Raw genomic sequence first — 21,872 nt, 5'->3', positions numbered from 1 at the left:
AACTCCAAATCTAGGCCAGCGTTAGGCAAATCCCATTAAAAAGATAGGATACACAATTGACGTAAGGGGATTTGCGGTAGCCTCGAGTCGCGGAAGAAAAGTGAGCGGTACACCTGTACCTGTCAAACTCGTAATACCAGAAAATCTGCTGGATTTGACTTTTTATTATTTTTTATTTTACCTCTGGCCAGTGATGAACTTTATCTATGTATTTAACTAACAAACACCTAGATTACGAGTTTGGCATTAGCCTTAAAAAGCATCGTTGAGAGGTCCCAACGCTGCTTTTTAAGGCTAACGCCAAACTCGTAATCTAGGCATTTGTTAGTTAAATACATAGATAAAGTTTGTCTCTGGCCAGAGGTAAAATAAAAAATAATAAAAAGTCAAATCCAGCAGATTTTCTTTGGGTTATTAACCGACACTTAGACAGTTAGTGACAAAGTTGTATTACTGAATACCTTTTCAGGCAATTACCGGTAAAATACGTTCCTTGTTTTCTTTCCAAAAATCTTACTTGTCCCAGCTTCCACCACTCTTTACTGTTGGGCTCTAGATCCTACGGTACTTGTATTGGCGTTTTTGTTTTGTTTTTTAAAATTATCCTTTCTATTGAGTGAGATTTCTTTTGGCTAAACACCTTCAGCAGTGTGGTATAAATGTGGTAAACAACCTAAGTAAATGTAGTAGTAGGTTGCTATTCGCTTAGAATACTTTAAAAGGGCTCTATATATAATGTGCCCTTACCAAGATTTCCATTTATAGAAGGGAGAGCACTATTAAATTATCTACATAACCAGGCAAGACAATATATTTTAATACTTACAAGGGCATATTACAGTTAATGATGTATGATTAAAAGTATGTTAGCTATGCTTATTATATTAAAATAACACACACACTATACCCTTTCTGACTGAACATAGTCCCCTCTAGTTTGTGTCCGCCTCAAAATTCTCTACTGATGGGCTGCATTTTAAGTCCATACACATAAAGAATCCTCAATGAAAAGCACTTACGATTATAAATTACTGTATTTATTATGACACTTTCAGGATATTTAGATGATTGCCTGCACCAGTAGACACCAGGGATTTTCCTATGGAAAGGCCTTTACAGAACTTCTATTTCTGCTTTTTCAGAGAAATGCTCTGACAATTTTTAGTATTTTTGCTATCACTCCATTTAAACAGAAATAGAGCGTTTGCCTTTTTTTATTTACCTATGGAATTTACATTATATATATATATATATATATATATATATATATATATATATATATATACTAGCTGTTGCCTGTGGCTTCGTTCGCATGGATTTTGTAATTTGGTACATTTGTTTTTTAAAGAAGCATGAAAAAAATCTACAAAATATAATTTACAGGTTGTCTTAACGTAATAAGTAATGTTTATTGCAGACGTTATTTGGAGTGTATTGGCTACAAAACAAAGATAGTTGTTCCTGTGGGTCTTCTCCAACCATGGACTTCATTGTCGACCTTCTTGTTTCCAATGGCAATCCAGTTATCCTGATGGTTGTAGACCATTTTTCCAAAATGTCACATTGCATTCCCTTGAAGAAGCTGCCTACCTCTCAGGAGCTTGCTTCAACTTTTGGCAATTTGTTCATGTCTCAGGGTATTCTGTCTTTGGAGAAGCATCTCTGGCAACTCTGTTCCATTTGGATGCAGATTCAGGAATGCTTTCATCGGTCAATGCAGCGCTGAAAGTTCCAGACTGACTGTAGGTGTCTACCTGCACCTACCTACCAGGTTGGGGAGAGGGTTTGGCTTTTATCCCATAACTTGAACCTTCGTGTGCCTTCCAATAAACTGTCTCCCTATTATGTTGGGCCTTTTCGAATACTCTAACAGGTCAATCTACTTGTCTACGCTCTTGACCTTCCTTCTGCAATGCATATCTCCAATGTTTTTCATGTCTCCCTCTTGAAACCATTGGTTTGCAAACAGTTTACCACTGTGTTGCCTCATCTCAGTCCTATTTTTGTTGACCACCATGAAGAATATAAGGCAACAGCATTATTGACTCTCATATGTCCAGAGGTCGCATACAGTATTTGGTTTACTGGAGGGGTTACAGTCTGGAGGACTGTTCATGTGTTTCCCTCCTCTGATTTTCATGCTCCTGTCCTCCTCCCTGGCTTCCATGTCCGTTTCCCAATAAGCCTTTTGTCCTTCTGCAGGGGAGGGGTCATTGAGGGGAGGGTACTGTCAGGGTTTTACCCTGACTTCAATAGTTATTTGCTGCTTTTTATCTTGGCTGCCATTTTAGACTCACCTGTCTTTTCTCCTTGCCTGTAGCAGACTGTGTAATGCTGCTCACTACTCCCAGGCTCCCTCATATGGTCAAACTGGAGAACAGATAGTACTAGGACACCAGAGTCCTAGAGAGGTGTGCTGGTGTGAGATGAATGTAAGCACTGGAAAGTTCAGGCCTCACTCTTGGTATAGCGAAATGATGAGAAAAAATCCTGTTGAAACTGAAGAAAGAGGCTCCACATAGGATAACATTGTCTGCACAGAGGACAAACGATACACAGAGAGTGACCCCCCTGATAATGGCTACTCACAGAAGCAGCGGCACGATAGTGTCAAAATACTGGCGCTGAAGCTATGGTTACACTGAATATAAAATGGGGTACTATGGAAAGATTACCCAATATGAAAGTTTAATAAGGTGAATATGCTAAAGGGTGATTCTCACAGAAGGGTGTACTCAAAGAAGCAGCGGCACAACTGGAGTGCATAACTGGGCAGTACGGGACCAACAGAGTCGCCCAATAGACTCGAGGTGAGGCCCAGAACGTCAGACGTCAGGTCAAGTGGTAAAGGAGACCAATCTCAGCAACGGATGCTCACAATGGAAAGCCAATCACCAATGGTCCGCAGGATGGTGTACAAAGGGAGGCGTCACAATAGAGTCATATAGGTCAATAGGTATAGACCAAAAGATTGTGTATAACGATATAAGTAACAGAGCAAGTAGATTTAAAAAGTGTAAACTTTATTTAATACACTAATTACCCAGCAACGCGTTTCTCAGCAAGACATATGCCATTTCATCAGGCTGTAAAAAGTTTTTACAGCCTGATGAAATGGCATAGTGTTAACTGTGGGCCTGGCAGTTAGTAAATTATAGAACATTATTAGTACTTAAATTTTAATAACTCAGCGTGGAAGATCATATATATCTAGTCTTTCTACAGTTAGTTTAAACCTTATGTATTTTGTTTCAACTTAACATCAGGCCAATCCAGGTGTAAGGAGTAAGGGTTTGAACAAAATAAACAATAGAAAGTAATGGAAAGTATAAAATTCTTAGGGCCAGATCACAAGTTGAGCACAAATGTGCGCTGGTATTACAAGTGAAGTGCAATGCGAGACATGGCATGAGAACTAGTGCAGCGAAAGGCGAAGTTGCACAGCAATGGGCAGCAAATATATATATATATATATATATATATATATATATACTGTGTGTATATATATGTATATATGTTGGAATATATTATATGTATATATATATATATATATATATATATATATAAATATAAATATATATATTTATGTGTTAATATGTGTATGTACACTTTTTTTTTAATAAACACACACACACACACACATATATATATATATATATATATATATATATATATATATATATATATATATATATGTTTTTGTTAACACCACACACTCACCACTTTTAACCCCTCCTGTTTTTAATGCACACTACACTACATTTTGAGGGCAATTGGGGGCTATATTTAAAATTATACAGAGGTCTGACTTGTAATGGCTGGTTATTTACCGTGTGCCCGTAAATAAGTGCCAACATGGGGGTTTAAGATTTTTTTTTATTTTGTTCATTGTTTGTGACAGGAGTGCCAGTATTTTCCAGCTCTGTTGCAAATAATTGTTACAGGATTATTGACAGATACAGCAGGTTATAATGATATAGCACCATGTGATACACACAAGTTCTTAAAAATGCGATAACCTAACTAGATCGCAGATAAAGAGTATTATTAACATGAACATAAGAGCACCTAATAAGGCTTACGTGTCATTAGAAATGTACAAATCTAATAATATGCAAATCAACCAATACATAGGAGACAAATACACAAATATTTAATAGACAATGCTATAGTATACATAAAAAATATAGATATAAAACTAATAATAGAATGGAACATATGCCTATGTTCATGTTAATAGGTTACGGGATTATTGTCTTGCCCAAAATATCTGCATTGCTAAATATAAAAATTGACTCAACTAAGACCTTACTGTTAATACCCAATAATTTATTTATTTATAAAATATTTTACCAGGAAGGATACATTGAGGTTTCTCTCATTTTCAAGTATGTCCTGGGATCACAAAAGATTGCAATTGATACAATAGGGTACAATAAAATACAAAAACAATAATAATACATAATATATGCAAAAATTTAACATAGAAAAGGTAGGAAATATACAATCAACCATGACAGGTGCATTCTATTTTGAGATATGTAGAGAGGGATCTCTTAAAGGATATTAGGCTTGGGGAAGGTTTTAAAGTGTGCGGGAGGTCATTCCATAACGGTGGCGCTCTGTAGGAAAAGGAGGATCGAGCTGCTTTCTTTTTGTATTGAGGCAAGCTAAATAATGTGCTGGTACTGGATCGGAGGTTATAGGAGGTAAGAATAGATGGGGAGAGCATTCTCCTCAGGTAGGGTGGGAGCTTCCCAGAAAGGCTCTTATACACAAGACAGGAAAGATGGAGGGTGCGTCTGGATTCCAGCGTCAGCCAGTTTAGTTCTTTTAGCATGTCACAATAGTGGGTCCTGTAGTTAAATTGTAGCACAAAGCGGCAGAACGAGTTATACATTGTATTAAGTTTATTAAGGTGAGTTTGCGGTGCAGGTGCATATACTACGTCCCCATAATCCATGATAGGCATCAGCATTTGCTGTACAATCTTTTCTTTTACTGTAGGGCTGAGGCAAGATTTGTTTCTGTATAGGGCACCTAGTTTTGGATAAAGTTTAGATGCAAGTTTTTCTATGTGGAGGCCAAAAAATAGATTAGGGTCTAACAACATACCCAAGTATTTGAAAGAGTGGACTGCGGTCAGCGTGCAATTGGATTTTGTTTTGATGCGTAGATTGGAATTTTGTAATTTGTGCAATTTAGGTCTTGTTCCAAAGATCATTGTGACTATTTTGTCAGTGTTTAGGAAGAGTTTGTTTTTTGAGATCCACTTTTCTACCTCTGTGAACTGGTCTTGGAGCACTGCTTCAAGCTGCTGCAGATCAGAATTGTTTGCATAGATTACTGTGTAATCTGCATACATGTGTACAGTTGAGGATTTGCAGACATTAGGCAGATAATTCTTTGAAACTTTGAAATATCTGTGCCCCTTCTTGTCAAACACAATAATGGGGAAAATGGGAGAATAGAAGCCTATATAGAGTTGCAAATGTAGTGGAACAAAGTAAAATTCTGACATTTACCTATTTAAGAGAGGATCTTGACCCAGTGGGACTACATTGGTATATATACCTACAATTAACATCTGTTATTAAAGATTATATCTCTGATTCTCCGGTTAACAACTATACTCAAAATCTTCTGTAGTTCTAAATCATGAACTAAAAAAGCAATCACCCTATTATACTTGGCACTTCAAACAGCTAGAAGATCTGGTAAACTCGGTTTGATAGCTAGGTGGGAAAATGATCTAGGGATTGAGTATGACATTGCTAATTGGGATAATATTCTCTATAACTCACGCAGAGGGCTGTTAACTGCGGATATGAGGGAAAATACTATTAAAACTATTTTTAGATGGTATCCTATGCCTATTATCACTTCACACACTAAGAAAAACAGCTCAAAATTATAATAGAGGTTGTTTGTTGGAGGGTACTTATAAACATTTGTATGGATTGTTCGTAGATAGCTGCTATTTGGACTAAACTATCTACTTTCCTGAGTAGAATATTAAATGAAGCTATAACCTTAATGACCCAGCAAGCTCTACTTTGTGAACGCGTTAACAGGTTTAACATATACTTTAACGAGTTTATTAAAATAACCTGCACTGCTACAAGAATTTGAATAGCGAGATATTGGAAAGAGAGAGCTCCCACATGGGATGAGATATTAAGTAAAATCACCTTCTTTTATAATATGTCGGAACAGGTGGCTTGGCTCCAAAACAATACAGAGAACTTTCAAAAGATATGGTTTTATTGGATTATACAAGATAGTCAGTGACTATTTATACTGCATAAACATGGTCCTTTAGAAAGTGAATACTAGATCCATCACCTCCCTACTTTTACGTCATAGCTTTTGTACAATTTAATACATTATTACTAAGATATAGATGAGGGGTGGTCCATTTGCTTAATGTTGGGGTCATCAGAACCTCTTGACATAAAGATCATATTTTCCAATGGAGCGGCATATTTTTCTTCTTTCCTTTTGTTATCTTTTTTTCTCTACTACTTCTTCCTAGACCAAGGTCAATTCACATCATGACTTATATCTTCTTGATAGCTACACATATTGTAGAAACTATATGGCATTCTCAGTACAGATCTTGTGACTTATTTTATTATAATGCTTTGTAATAAATATGGATTGTACAAAAGAAACAATATCTGATTTTTTTTTGACATACGGTCAAATTAATTTGTATGTTACTTCAATTTCTTGCACATTTTGTATATTAATATATAAAAAAACTTAATAAAATATATTTCAATACATAAATTGACTCAATATTTTATAAATGTACAATGGTTGCTAGGATTTCACTTATCAATATTTAATGATCAGAATTTTTTCACAAAATAATACAAAATAATTGTACAGTACTATCATAATCTCTGCCTGTCTGTCTGAAAAGGCTCAAGTTTCAAAAACAATGATAGCTGACTATCAGCTTTTTAAATAAGTCATTACAAATGAGCCTACCGCTGCCAAAAACAGCATTCAAGTATTGCAAAATAAAACAAAAAATATTGTATTAAGCTCTTGGTTATTGAGAAATGCAAATCCTTTCTACAGACTGGCTTTTAGCCTTAAATTGTGAAACAAACAAACCTAAAAATAGGGTATAAAATTTCACTTTTTTTCTTGGTTTAATTGCTTGTCTGTTAAAAGGGTACAGTGTCACAGGAAAACTGACATCCTGCAAACATAGATATGTTTTGTTTAATTACAACAAAACAGTTTATTATTGAATCATCTTAGCATTTAGGAGGCTGGTTTGCATGCTGTTAAAGAAGATAAAAAGACATTACTAAATGAGGATTTTGTATATGGAAAAATACATTTCACAGAAAAAATATAAAAGAATTTTTACATGGCAAAAAGAAAGATTCATAATACAATTACCAATATTTGTTTATGTTAAGTAATTTAGAAATAGTAAAGCATTTTATTACATTTGTAATGTTTCTGTCAATTTATAAGAATAAATTACTCAATGAAAAAAATATTTAAATTCAACAAAAGGCATATTTAAAAAAGACCATCATACAGTAAAAAGACAATAAAATTAAGTAGTGTGCACACCTGCACTGATAATAAATATGAAAAGCAGAGGGGCCTTTAAATTAATTAATTATAACATACAAATTGTGTTCTACGAGTTGCATTAGCTGGCTACTTTTAAAATATTTATTTATTATGTGATTTAACTGTAAAGAAATACAGAGGGGCCTAGTTATCAAGCCGTCAACCTCAAATACGCTGCGTATTCCGCAGCGTATTTGTGGCGAGGCTGATACGCCTTAGTTATCAAAGGCTCGAGACCGGCAAAAGTAGAATTTTGTGACGTAAGCTTCGATCCGCCGGACTCAGTCCGACACAGATCGATTCTTACGTCACTCCAGATGTTCCGCACACAAGTGCGGCACATTCTCACTACTTTTGCTAGCTATCAAAAAACTAGCAGGTACGCTCGGCACTTTTACGGCCCAGCGTACCTGGTTTTCAAAGCGCCAGCCTGGAGGCGGCGGATCCCATAGGAATCAATGGGAGTCTGACCATAGCGAAAGTACAATTTCGCTGCTGACAGACATCCCATTGATTTCTATGGGAGCTGTCTACACCTAACACCCTAACATGTACCCCGAGTCTAAACACCACTAATCTGACCCCCCCTACACCGCCGCAACTAAATAAAGTTATTACCCCCTAAACCGCCGCTCCCGGAGCCCACCGCAAGCTACTCTATACATATTAACCCCTAAACCGCCGCTCCCGGAGCCCACCGCAACTATAATAAATGTATTAACCCCTAAACCGCCGCTCCCTGAACCCGCCGCAACCTATATTAAATGTATTAACCCCTATCCTGCCCCCCCTACACCGTCGCCACCTATAATACATTTATTAACCCCTAATCTGCCCCCCCTACACCGTCGCCACCTATAATAAATTTATTAACCCCTATCCTGCCCCCCACTACGCCGCCGCCACTGTAATAAAATTATTAACCCCTAAACCTAACCCTAACCCTAACGCCCCCTAACTTAAATATTAATTAAATAAATCTAAATAAATTAACTCTTATTAACTAAATGAATCCTATTTAAAACTAAATACTTACCTTTAAAATAAACCCTAATATAGCTACAATATAAATAATAATTATATTCTAGCTATCTTAGGATTTATTTTTATTTTACAGGTACCTTTCAATTTATTTTAACCATGTACAATAGCTATTAAATAGTTATTAACTATTTAATAGCTTACCTAGCTAAAATAAAGAGAAATGTACCTGTGAAATAAATCCTAACCTAAGTTACAATTACACCTAACACTACACTATACTTTAATAAATTATTCCTATTTAAAAATAAATACTTACCTGTAAAATAAACCCTAAGATAGCTACAATGTAATTAATAATTATATTATAGCTATCTTAGGATTTATATTTATTTTACAGGTAACTTTGTATTTATTTTAGCTAGTTAGAATAGTTATTAAATAGTTATTAACTATTTAATAACTACCTAGCTAAAAGAAATACAAAATTACCTGTAAAATAAATCCTAACTTAAGTTACAATTAAACCTAATACTACACTATCATTAAATTAACTAAATAAACTACCTACAAATAACTACAATGAAATACAATTACATAAACTAACTAAAGTACAAAAAATAAAAAAAGCTAAGTTACAAAAAATAAAAGATTAAGTTACAAACATGTTAAAAATATTACAACAATTTTAAGCTACTTACACCTAATCTAAGCCCCCTAATAAAATAACAAACCCCCCCAAAATAAAAAAAATCCCTACCCTATTCTAAATTACATAAATTTCAAAGCTCTTTTACCTTACCAGCCCTTAAAAGGGCCATTTGTGGGGGCATGCCCCAAAAAGTTCAGCTCTTTTGCCTGTAAAATAAAAATACAACCCCCCCCAACATTAAAACCCACCACCCACATACCCCTAATCTAACCCAAACCCCCCTTACAAAAACCTAACACTAATCCCCTGAAGATCATCCTACCTTGAGTCGTCTTCACTCAGCCGAGCCACCGATGGAACTGAAGAGGACATCCGGAGCGGAAGAAGTTAATCCTCCAAGCGGCGCTGAAGAAATCTTCCATCCGATGAAGTCATCATCCAGGCGGCGCTGAAGAAGTCTTCGATCCGGCCGATGTCATCTTCAAAGAGGCGCTGAAGAGGTCTTCTATCCGGGCGAAGTCATCTTCCAAGCCGGGTCTTGAATCTTCCTTCCGCCGACGCGGAACCACCTTCTTCACCGACGGACTACGACGAATGACGGCTCCTTTAAGGGACGTCATCCAAGATGGCGTCCCCTCAATTCCGATTGGCTGATAGGATTCTATCAGCCAATCGGAATTAAGGTAGGAAAATCTGATTGGCTGATGGAATCAGCCAATCAGATTCAAGTTCAATCCGATTGGCTGATCCAATCAGCCAATCAGATTGAGCTCGCATTCTATTGGCTGATCGGAACAGCCAATAGAATGCGAGCTCAATCTGATTGGCTGATTCCATCAGCCAATCAGATTTTCCTACCTTAATTCTGATTGGCTGATAGAATCCTATCAGCCAATCGGAATTGAGGGGACGCCATCTTGGATGACGTCCCTTAAAGAAGCCGTCATTCGTCGTAGTCCGTCGGTGAAGAAGGTGGTTCCGCGTCGGCGGAAGGAAGATTCAAGACCCGGCTTGGAAGATGACTTCGCCCGGATAGAAGACCTCTTCAGCGCCTCTTTGAAGATGACATCGGCCGGATCGAAGACTTCTTCAGCGCCGCCTGGATGATGACTTCATCGGATGGAAGATTTCTTCAGCGCCGCTTGGAGGATTAACTTCTTCCGCTCCGGATGTCCTCTTCAGTTCCATCGGTGGCTCGGCTGAGTGAAGACGACTCAAGGTAGGATGATCTTCAGGGGATTAGTGTTAGGTTTTTGTAAGGGGGGTTTGGGTTAGATTAGGGGTATGTGGGTGGTGGGTTTTAATGTTGGGGGGGGGGTTGTATTTTTATTTTACAGGCAAAAGAGCTGAACTTTTTGGGGCATGCCCCCACAAATGGCCCTTTTAAGGGCTGGTAAGGTAAAAGAGCTTTGAAATTTATGTAATTTAGAATAGGGTAGGGATTTTTTTTATTTTGGGGGGGTTTGTTATTTTATTAGGGGGCTTAGATTAGGTGTAAGTAGCTTAAAATTGTTGTAATATTTTTAACATGTTTGTAACTTAATTTTTTATTTTTTGTAACTTAGCTTTTTTTATTTTTTGTACTTTAGTTAGTTTATGTAATTGTATTTCATTGTAGTTCTTTGTAGGTAGTTTATTTAGTTAATTTAATGATAGTGTAGTATTAGGTTTAATTGTAACTTAAGTTAGGATTTATTTTACAGGTAATTTTATATTTCTTTTAGCTAGGTAGTTATTAAATAGTTAATAACTATTTAATAACTATTCTAACTAGCTAAAATAAATACAAAGTTACCTGTAAAATAAATATAAATCCTAAGATAGCTAGAATATAATTATTAATTATATTGTAGCTATCTTAGGGTTTATTTTACAGGTAAGTATTTAGTTTAAATAGGAATAATTTATTAAAGTATAGTGTAGTGTTAGGTGTAATTGTAACTTAGGTTAGGATTTATTTCACAGGTACATTTCTCTTTATTTTAGCTAGGTAAGCTATTAAATAGTTAATAACTATTTAATAGTTATTGTACATGGTTAAAATAAATTGAAAGGTACCTGTAAAATAAAAATAAATCCTAAGATAGCTAGAATATAATTATTATTTATATTGTAGCTATATTAGGGTTTATTTTAAAGGTAAGTATTTAGTTTTAAATAGGATTCATTTAGTTAATAAGAGTTAATTTATTTAGATTTATTTAATTAATATTTAAGTTAGGGGGGCGTTATGGTTAGGGTTAGACTTAGGTTTAGGGGTTAATCATTTTATTACAGTGGCGGCGGCGTAGTGGGGGGCAGGATAGGGGTTAATAAATTTATTATAGGTTGCGGCGGGTTCATGGAGCGGCGGTTTAGGGGTTAAACTATTTATTTAGTTGCGGAGAGGTGCGGGATCAGCAGGATAGGGGTTAATAATTTTATAATAGAGGGTGACGGTATAGGGGGGGCAGGATAGGGGTTACTAGGTATAATGTAGGTGGCAGCCGTGTCCGGGAGCGGCGGTTTAGGGGTTAATACATTTATCAGAGTTGCGGCAGGGTCTAGGAGCGGCGGTTTAGGGGTTAGTAACTTTATTGAGTTGCGGGGGGCTCCGGGGGCGCCGGTATAGGGGGTAGAACAGTGCAGTTTAGTGTGAGTGCTTAGTGACAGGCTAGCAATAAAGCTGGGAAAAAGCCGAAGGGCAGCGAGATCGGATGAGTGATAACTGTCACAGTCCGCTGCTCATCGCCCCGCGGCTTTTTGACAGCTTTATTTGATAACTTAGGCGTATTTTTTCAGGTCCGCGGCGGCGAAGGTAGGCGAGCTTAGGCGGACGTATTGGGCCGGCGAAGCCAGAAAAGTAGACGGCTTGATAACTAGCCCCCAGAATGTTCTATAACCTATGTATCACATTTTACACATTATCAAGAAACGCACTGCTTGTTAAAGGACCACTAAATACAGTACCATTGCATCATTGACAAGCACATAATAAAAAGACAATTCAATAACACTTACCCTGAATTTAAATAAGCAGTAGACTTTTTGCTGACAAATTTATTTTCCCCCCATTTGCCGGCTCCTTGTATCATGTGACAGCCATCAGCCAATCACAGACTAGTATACATATACCATGTGAGCTTGTGCATATGCTCAGTAGCAGTTAGTGCTTCAAAATGTGTGTATATAAAAATAATGTGCAAAATTTGATAATAGAAGTAAATTGAAAAGTTTCTTAAAACTGAATGCGCTATCTGAATCATGAAAGTAAAATTTTGACTTTAGTGTCCATTTAATTTTATTCACACAAAAACTTATTTGAGGGAAGTTCAATTATACTTTTTAGATAAAATCTTTATCTTAATTTGAGAGATTTTGAATTTATAAATAACATTTAAAAAAAGTTTATTTTTAATTTTAAAGGGATGGTTGTATTATGTAACATTCCTATTTTTCTAATATAAATGGCACAACATTAAAGAACTATGGCCCAGATTACAAGTGGTGCGCTAATTTCACTCGTGCGCTAACTTTGATCAAGTTAAAAAATTAGCCCGGCCAGGTTACTGGGGATGTTACAAATTAAAAGTGAAATGTGAGTGCACAAACAAAAGACTCAGGGGTGCTAACTTCAGGACTTTGGATATCAGGACCACGCTAACTCCCTCTCCCCATAGTGCTAAAAAAGTCTTGATAGTAATCACTTGCATGCCAACCCGACACTGTACTAAAGCTGAAGGTGTGTTAGGAATACCTCACATTCCTATATTCTTCGCATAGAAGAAATACATTTTTCTTTATATATAAATAAATATATAAAACAATCTAAATGAAAAACATAGGAATTCCAAGTATTTATTTTAAAAACACATAAAAAATGAAATAAAAAAATGATATTGCACGTTCCAAGGTATTTGACTGGGAAGATGGAAACTGAATTCCCTTAATGGGACAGTAAAGTAAAAAAAAAAAAACTTTCATGATTTAAATAGGGCATGTAATTTTAAACAACTTTCCAATTTACTTTTATTGCCAATTTTGCTTTTTTCTCTTGGTATTCTTAGTTGAAAGCTAAACCTAGGAGGTTCATATGCTAATGTCTTAGACCTTGAATACTGCCTCTAATCTGAAAGCAATTTGACTGTTTTTCACCACTAGAGGGCGTTAGTTCATGTGTTTCATATAGATAACATTGAGCTCAAGCATGTGAAGCTCCTAGGAGTCAGCACTGATTGGCTAAAAATGCAAGTCAGTCAAAAGAACTGAAATAAGGGGGCAGTTTGCAGAGGCATAGATACAAGGTAATCACAGAGGTAAAAAATATATAAATATAACTGTGTTGGTTATGCAAAATTGGGGAATTGGTAATAAAGTGTCAGGGTGCCAGGAATCAGACTGAGACGAGAAGTGCAAAAATAATCACACCTTTATTAATAGCAAAAAATAATAAAAAGTTCACAAGTCAAATAACAAGCCAGGAGTCAAAACCAGAGCTGGTAGTCAGACGAGCCGAGTCAGGAGCCAAAGCGAATAGTCAGACGAGCCGGAATCAGGAACAAGGAAAACAACAGAGTCAGGAACAAGCCAGGGATCAGGAACCAGGAAGGACGTCAGGCAGCCAGGTAATACACAGGAACTCTCACAAACAGGTCTGAGACAACGCAAAGGCAAAGCATACTGAACAGAGGCCCTTTAAATAATAAGTGATGACATCACAATTCTGAGACTGCATCCTGTCTCACACAGATGATGCATACCAGTCTGGCCATAAAAGGAAAAGAGCAGCATCCCCCACAATGCACCATAGTCAGCAAGAGAGGTGAGTAAAATGGCTGCCAGCAGCACATGGCAAACAAAACAGGGAAAAAACCCTGACATAAAGGTATTATCTACATTTTAAACAACAAAAATTCTGGTGTTTACTGTCCCTTTAAGGGGTGGTACATAGACAGAAATCCAAATTCTAAACCCCTCAAATTTTCAAGGGTATTAAAAGCCCTCCCTTTCCGAACTGATCCGATAACAACCTCAATGCTCATGTATTTGTGCATTGAAATGAACCATCACCGAAAATAACCACTTCCTAAAGTTAACCCTTAAAATAACCCCAACATAAAATTGATACTACCTCTACAGTTAATGTCTCAGTTTTTATAGCTGCTACATGGGTCTGTCTACTTATTGTCCCATGCCAGAAAAATTGTAAATTCACAGCCACCAATGTTCAGCGTTATCAGTCCAATGTTGTATTCAGATTCTCTTACTGTGTCTGGACCACATGGTGTTCCAGCAGCCAATAGGGTTATTTTTCATATAGGTACCTCTTTCCAGGAGTAAGTATGCAAGAAGACAGCATTGCTATGGCATAAAGTGCATCATTTTGATGACATTTGATATACACTCCCTTTGTGCAAGAATCGGGTTTCCACCTCTGCAAGGTATTCCTGGACAGTTATGAGTTGCACACACTACAGGTTGTTCAGAGAGTAACATGACTATTGTTGCTGGGCGGGCAGCACATAAATAGTGCTTGCTGGACAATCCTGCTCATTATGTTTATTTCAAGGAATTCCTAACAATAATAGTATGATTATCTCTATTTTCAAAATATTAGCATAAAATTAGTAATAGTGCATTAAGAGAGTGTGTTATGTATTAAAGGGACAGTATACTGTAAAATAATTTTTCCCTTAATGTGTTTACAATTGCTTTTTTACCAACTGCAAAGTAAAAAAATTATCGCCTAGATTTGGAGTTTGGCGGTAGATGGGGTGCGTTAGCTACGCGTGGTTTATGTCTAACGCACTTTTTTAACGCGGGTATTTAGAGTTGAAAAAAAACCTTCTAACGATACTCCTAACGCGTGTATTTCACACGCGGAATCCTGCCCGCGTTAGACAGTCTCCCATAGAGATCAATGGAAAAGCAAACAAACACGCTTTTTTCACCTAACACTCGATCTCGCGAGAAATACGCACAGCTCGGTCATATGACACATACCACATAATGCACAACAATAACACGCCGCAAATGTCACAACAACAATCACTAAACAAAGCACATAAGCATTACACATTCAGAAGCGGTGGGAAATTTAATAAAATAAAATACATGGAATACGCATATTATTTAAGATGCGGAAATACGGAAAATAACAACAAGGAAAAAAAAAAACACAATCATACACTAGCAAAATACTCGCATTCAAAATTACTATATATTAGGACAAACATACATATACAACACTTCACTAATACCACACCATCGCAAATTAACATTTGAACATAATACTATTGGAGAATGTTATAGAAAACGAGCACTATGACATCATCGCATTCTACACATTCCACAAATACTAACTCGAAATGAGCATGCGCAAATTCACACACCTAATACACATTGCACAAATAATAATTACTAATAAAGCACACCTGAACACAATTTACAACGCAAACCGGTACATCATTAAACATTTACACAGGGTATATAAGCACCACACAAGCATGGCTTCTTTGACTGTGTTGCTGGTGGGTTTTTGGAGATTGGAGCTTAGAGATTTTGTGCATTATTGTGAGTCAGTTAGTGTTATCGTGAGTGAGTTAGTGGTAGTGTGAGTTATTGAGAGTTAGTGGTAGTGTGAGTTATTGAGAGTTAGTGGTTAGTGGTAGTGTGAGTTAGATAGTTAGTGGTAGTGTGAGTTAGAGAGTTAGTGGTAGTGTGAGTTAGAGAGTTAGTGGTAGTGTGAGTTAGACAGTTAGTGGTAGTGTGAGTTAGAGAGTTAGTGGTAGTGTGAGAGAGTCAGTTAGTGGTAGTGTGAGTTAGTGAGCGACAGTTGGTTTGGGTGAGTGTGCAAGTGCTTTTTCTGTACACTTAACACATTTACACGCAAACACATTCAATACATACATACACTTATCAATAACACTACATACACTCCATACCCCATACCCTCTCATACTACACTCCATACCCCATTCCCTGTAGTCCCATTCCCTTTCATCCCATTTACTCTTATCCCATACCCCATCCCCATCCCATCCCCTAGTTACATTTAGTTTACATATCCTCCTTTTAGTCTTCTTATTCATTTTGTTTATTTAAATACTCCTTACCCTCTTTTATTTATATCCCTTTCACACTTTCAGCACTTTTTTGGTCTTTTTAGTTCTTTATTTTGACCCCCTTTCATTTGATCACACTCACTTTTTGTTTGCTTATTTGGGGTTTAGTTTAGGGAAGAGATGGAGGGCAGGCAGGGGAGAGGTAGAGGGGGGAGGAGAGGGAGGGGGAGAGGAACAGGGCAGGAAGGGGGGCAGGAAGCGGGGGTGGAAGCGGTGGGTGGACCCAGCCACTTGGTTCAAGATGAACAAGTGGCTGGGCCCAGTGGCGGACAGAGTAGGGCTTCACAGTCCGGGAAACAGAGGGCATCATCACAGGGGAAGGCCAAGGCGACTAGGGAGGCAAGGTTTTCTATGGAGGAGAAGGAGGCCCTCGTAGAAGCCTATATGACCAGGTATAGGAGGCTGCAGCATCAGAAGACCACCCCGACTGAGAAGAGGAGGCTCTGGCAGGAGATAAGGAATGCAGTCAATGCAGTGGGTGGCCGGAACAGAGATATGGACTCTATTAAACATCGCTACCGGGACTGCAAGATGGATCTTAAGAAAAAGTTAAGCCGGGAGTCCCAACATGCCGCAGGAACCGGTGGTGGCCCTGCACTGGAAATCGATTACTGCCGATGGGAGGAAATGTTGCGTCCCAGCATCTCCGAGGTGGATATAGTCGGTATCGGAGGAATTGATACCGGGAACCTGCCATTCTCATCTGACGGTAAGCTCATTTAAGAATAAATTAACATACAAATGTATTTGAAGGGACACTATACGCAAACCTTTCCTTTCATGATTAAGGTAGAGAATACAATTTTAAACAACATTCCAATTTACTTATATTACCTAATTTGCTTCATTCTTTAGATATACTTTAATGAAGAAATAGCCATGCACACGGTGAACCAATCACAGGAGGCAGCTATATGCAGCTACCAATAAGCAGCTTCTAAGCATATCTAGATATGCTTTTCAGCAAAGAATATCCAGAGAATGAAGCAAATTAGATAAGAAAAGTAAATTAGAAAGTTGATTATAATTGTATGCTTCTACATCATGAAAGATAAAACATTGGGTTTCATGTCCCTTTAAGGATCAGATTAATGCTATTACGTTGTTTACACGCATTCACAATTACTTTGCGGTTACATTAGTATCTAGGCTATAGGTTAGGTGTGCATTTAAACAGACTGAAAACAAATGCTAAAACATTCAGATTGACAAGAGATATCACAAACACGGTTTAGAAAATGCGGAAATCTTATTGATTGTTAGATTTCAAAGTGGATTAATGAGGCTGCATTTGTAATTGTATCGTAAGCTAAGTAATTTAAAGCTTTATTTTGAAATATGCTAATATATACATTTATTTCTTTTTCAAATATACAGAGTCTGGGGAGGAGGCAGCACAGCAACTACAGGCTCCTCCTTTTCCCCGGGATGAGAGTGGTGGGATGAATCTCCACCTCGGAGGGAAGAGGCCCCCCTTGACGAAGAGGCCCCCCTTGACGAAGAGGCCCCCCTTGATGAAGAGGCCCCGGAAGCAAAGATAGAGGCCGCGGAAGCAGAGGCCCCTCAAGGACCAGCAGGCCGCCGTGCACCAGCAGGCTGCCGTGCACCAGCAGGCCGCCGTGCACGGGCACCCCGCTGTGCACAACAAGAGAAAATAGCAGAGGTGCGGGTTCTACTAGACTACATTGACCAGATGCGTAACTCCCGGATCCAAAATATAGAAGGCAGAAATAGAATTATTGAAGGCCAAAACAAAATCATTGAAGGCCAAACCCAAATCATACACCTCCTTACTCGAATAGAAGAAGGCCAAAACAGAAACTTTCGACTCCAACAAGAGATGTTTAATTTCTTCCGGGAGGCGCATGCTGGTCTGCCTCCTGCTGGTCTGCCTCCTGCTGGGCCTCCTGCTCCTGGGCCGCCATCTGCTGGGCCTCCTGCTCCTGGGCCGCCATCTGCTGGGCCTCCTGCTCCTGGGCCGCCATCTGCTGGGCCTCCTGCTCCTGGGTTGCCATCTGCTGGGCCTCCTGCTGCTGGGCCTCCTGCCGGTCCATCTGCTCCTGCCGGGCCATCTGCTCCTGCTGGGCCATCTGCTCCTGCCGGGCCATCTTCTCCTGCCGGGCCATCTTCTCCTGCCAGGCCATCTCCTCCTGCCGGGCCATCTCCTCCTCCTCACCTTGGTCGTCCCAGTACTCTTCCTTCCACTCTTCCCACAACATCTCCAATGAGATCTCGTCGGAGTCGGCAGTTGCCCCTCCCAGAGCCTCAGCCCCGTGGAAGAGGGGAAGGAAGAGGAAGTAAGTATTTGTTTTCATGTTTAATTATTTTTTATTTAATGTGTAATGGATAGGTATGTGATGATGTGGTTTTCATACACTTGTGGACCACACTCTGTATATAATCTACTTCTATGGGACCGGGTCCATGGAGGCAGATTGTTTGCAGAGTGTGGGTTATAAGTGTGTGAAAACCACATCATCACATACCTATCCTTGTTCATGATATTGATTGGTTTCTGTGATGTGATGTCCAAACTGTTTCCCGAATCGCAAACAAAATTACCATTACAATTATCCATGATGGCATATTACTGTTTGAATGCCAATAACACAGCTTAAAGGGACACTCAGAACATTATTGATTACAAAGAAAACACTGTATTACGCATTATCAAGTTTGAAACAACAAAACATGGAGAAATACGTGTGACTTATGTGCTTACCCTTGTATCTATGCCTATGAAAAATGACCACTTATTTGTTGTTCTGACCTAACAACATTTTAGACAATCAATGATCAATACATGGTAAATATGCTGTATGAGCTCAAGGTTTTATATATACAAATGCTATCAAAATGCCCTCTAGTGGTCAAATTGCATTCTGATTACATGCACTCTTCAAGCTCTAAGAAATGAGCACACAAACCTCATAGGTTTAGCTAGCAAATAAAAATAAACACAGAAAAATGATTAATTGGTGAAAAACCTTTGATATCATTGATATAACAAAATTGTCTTTTTTAATAATGCAAAACATTATTTGTTTTCTAGACTGTCCCTTTAACAAAATTACATATGCTAACATATAATATTTGGTGATTGTTGGTATATCTACATGTACTTGTTCAAACAAGAAATATTGAAAAAAGATTAATATTGACGTGTTAAATAAAGTCTATTTTCTTAAAGAGACATTATTGTGTTTATTTTTTTTTAGAAAGACATTTGTTTTAACAATGAATATGGTTTAAAGTCCTTTTAGGAGTGAAAAAAAAAATATGCTAACAATAATATATTTGGAGATTAACCAATGTGGAACTCATACATGATACAAAAATCAACATTTGCATTAAAGGGACAGTATACAATCTTTTTAACAGAACTGCATGTAATAGACACTACTAGAAACAACAAGATTAACATATACTGATATCAAAATCAATATTATAAAGCTTTAAACACTTTCAAAGAAAATCGGGTTATCTCTATTGAAAAGATAGATGGAAACCCCATTACAACCGTAAAACAAGACAATACCCCATCATTAAAATATGAAAAGACCCTTTACACAAACAGGAGAAAGCTGGAGATGGTACTCACATGAAACTTTGAGGCTTGGCAAGGAGTCTGAAAATTACTTCAATTTTATTTGAACAGAAGCAAAAGTAGACGTGTATTTGGTAAACAATGGACTATATAACTAGAGACAAAATAAAATATTTTGGTTTTTAATGTGAGTGTCTAATGAACCTTTAATAAAATATACGACAAAATTACATTTAGAAAAAGTCGGCATCATATATTTAGCATATGATAAAGATAAATGCATATTGATTACTTTATTATAATACAATAGCGCATATTTATGAATTAGATATCTTTAACATTAAACACAACAGTCATTTTTCATAAAAAGGAACATATTGTTGACAAACATATTAAACAAGATGGACTATAGAGATTTGCACTTGCCTCGAAATATCTTATGCATGAAAACATTTTGCTTTCATTCGTTTATTCAACCAGACATCCAGCAAAAGAGAATGTGGTGGTCTTTATCAGCTATGGGTCAACAATGTATCATAATGCACACAATCCATATTCGCCATGGTTTTAAACTTGTCTTCTCATTCACAAATATGTGTAACGTGCACAAACAAATATTGCGGGACTACGTAATACAATCAGACGTTTTTTTACACCTTTGCATGTGACGTCTTAATTAACATGGCGCTTCCTTGATCACGTAAGAACGCAATCCAATAAAAGGCGCATTCTTGATCACGTAAGAATGCAATCCAATAAAAGGCGCATCGTTGATCGCGTAAAAACGCCATCCAATAAAAGGCGCATCCTTGATCGCGTAAAAACGTCAGTCAATACAAGGAATCATTGGACAGCCTGGCAGGTGACGTCTTAAGCAACATGGCGCATCCGAGATCGCTGAAAAACTGCAGCCAATACTAGTTGACAGCTTGGCATATCAATAAGAAACGTATTTATATTTTAGTAACTAGTATGTGTCTATATTGCTATCTAGGAATGTCACGATAGATAACGAAATACTGTGATCTATGAAATATAATACATTATCGAAAATAAGGAGATATTTAATTAGAAGCAGAGGATTTATAACTAAACTATTTAGCAAGCAGCATGTTTTAATTACAAATTAAATCAATATTGGTTACACGATTATGTACGACATTGCAATTTGAAATATATTGTTACAATAAATGTAAATATTTGGATTTTTGTGTTTCCTGTCCCTTTAAAAGAAAATTAATGCTAGGAGATGCATTAGTAAAATAGGGATGTGTTAGATATTATATGTTAAAGGGACAGTCAACCCCAGAAATTGAATTTTAAAAAATATAGCTAATCCCTTTATTACACATTACTCATTTTTGAACAACAAACACAGTTATATATTAATATACATTTTACTTCTGTTATTATCTTGTATCTCAGCTTCTGATGACTGCACCATTATTTTGGTTCTTTTGACAGACATGCAGTTTAGCCAATCAATGCTCACTCCTAGGTCACTTTACGTGCATGATCTCAATGTTATCTATATGAAACATGTGAACTAATGCCTTATAGTAGTCAATATTTTTACAACATTAGAGGCAGTCTTCAAGGTCGAAGAACTTAGCATATGAACCTCCTCTGTTTACCTTTCAAATAATTATAACAAGAGAACAAAGCTAACTGTTGAATAAAAGCTAATTAGGAAGTTGGTTAAACTCGCATGCCCTTTTTAAATCATGTATCATCTTTTCGGACTTGACTGTCCCTTTAACTATAGCTATGGTGTATATCTTTAACATTTAAAAGATACACATGAGAAATACATATGCCATTGATGTTTTAAGATATGTTTAGATTGTTTTGGAATAACAATAATGACACATGTATTGATCAAACGTGTCATTTATTTAAGTTGAAATATGGTCAGCCTACCTATAGCCATATATGGGAGGAGAAGTATTTTTTACAAATATTTAGAAAAACATATTCCTCATCTAAA

This window comes from Bombina bombina, chromosome 1 (genome assembly GCF_027579735.1).
Source record: "Bombina bombina isolate aBomBom1 chromosome 1, aBomBom1.pri, whole genome shotgun sequence".
Taxonomy (NCBI): Eukaryota; Metazoa; Chordata; class Amphibia; order Anura; family Bombinatoridae; genus Bombina; species Bombina bombina.
The sequence above is the reverse complement of the archived record's forward strand: the minus strand, read 5'-3'. Positions refer to the sequence as shown.